The sequence below is a fragment of the Hippocampus comes genome, unplaced genomic scaffold (assembly GCF_001891065.2).
Source record: "Hippocampus comes isolate QL1 unplaced genomic scaffold, H_comes_QL1_v1.1 scaffold85, whole genome shotgun sequence".
Taxonomy (NCBI): domain Eukaryota; kingdom Metazoa; phylum Chordata; class Actinopteri; order Syngnathiformes; family Syngnathidae; genus Hippocampus; species Hippocampus comes.
The window spans coordinates 1,845,520-1,846,720 of NW_017805540.1; positions in this window are offsets into that span (position 1 = coordinate 1,845,520).

Sequence of the window (1,201 nt, forward strand, 5' to 3'; positions counted from 1 at the left end):
TTTTCTTTCTCCCCGCAATCAAGTCTGAATCAGTGCCTGAGGCTTGTGTGTGTGTGTGTGTGTGTGTGTGTGTGTGTGTGTGTGTGTGTGTGTGTGTGTGGGTAGGGGGGGGGGCTCATTTGAAATGTTCAGCCATGCATGCTCTCAGCAACAAGATGGAGGCAAAGTGAATTACTTTTTAATAAGTATTTTTGTTCTTCAGCAACAAGAACTCTGTACAGTGCAGGCAACTGTATATGAAACGGATTGGGCAACGTACTAAGTGGTTCACATTTCTGCCTCAGTTCTGAGATTCTGGATTTGAATCTGGGCAGTTTTCCTTTGTGGAATTCGCATCTTCTTCCTGTGCTTGGGCGGATTTTTAATGAGAAGTTTTGCTCCCATACCCCTCAAAATTGCATGTTTAGGTTTATTGAAGACTCAAAATTTTCCTTAAGTGCAAATGTGAGCATGAATGGCTGTTTCTCGTGATTGACTGACACCCAGTCCGCCCTATTGCTCTCAGTTAGCTGGGATAGATTACAGGTTCTGCGACTCTCATGGGGACAAGCACTATGAAAAATAAAGAAAAGGGTGGTTATCATGTATGTGGGAGGTTCAGTCAGTTAATTACCATTTGGTCACATTATTCCCAGAGGTGACAATAGTACTCACATCCTGTACTTAAAGTAAGTAGAAGTACAGACACTGGTAACAGTAAAATGAGTAATATTGATTCCACTGTTGTACACCAGTAAAAGTGACAGACTCTAAAATGTACTTAAAAGGGAAGTCAGGTCAGAGATTTTCTTAACAAGACTATTTTCTAAGCACTACCAATAGTCTAAACAAAGTATTCTGCGTTTATATACATCAACACAATTGTAATCAAAATTCTATGTTCAGACTAGTGGGGCACATAGAACATAATCTGGTAAAACAATTACTTTGACTTAACTTCCCCTTTAAGCAAAGAAGAAAAAAATAGATTATTATGGTCAGGTATATATATATATATATATATATATATATACTTTTCTAAGCACTACCAATAGTCTAAACAAAGTATTCTGCGTTTATATACATCAACACAATTGTAATCAAAATTCTATGTTCAGACTAGTGGGGCACATAGAACATAATCTGGTAAAACAATTACTTTGACTTAACTTCCCCTTTAAGCAAAGAAGAAAAAAATAGATTATTATGGTCAGGTATATAT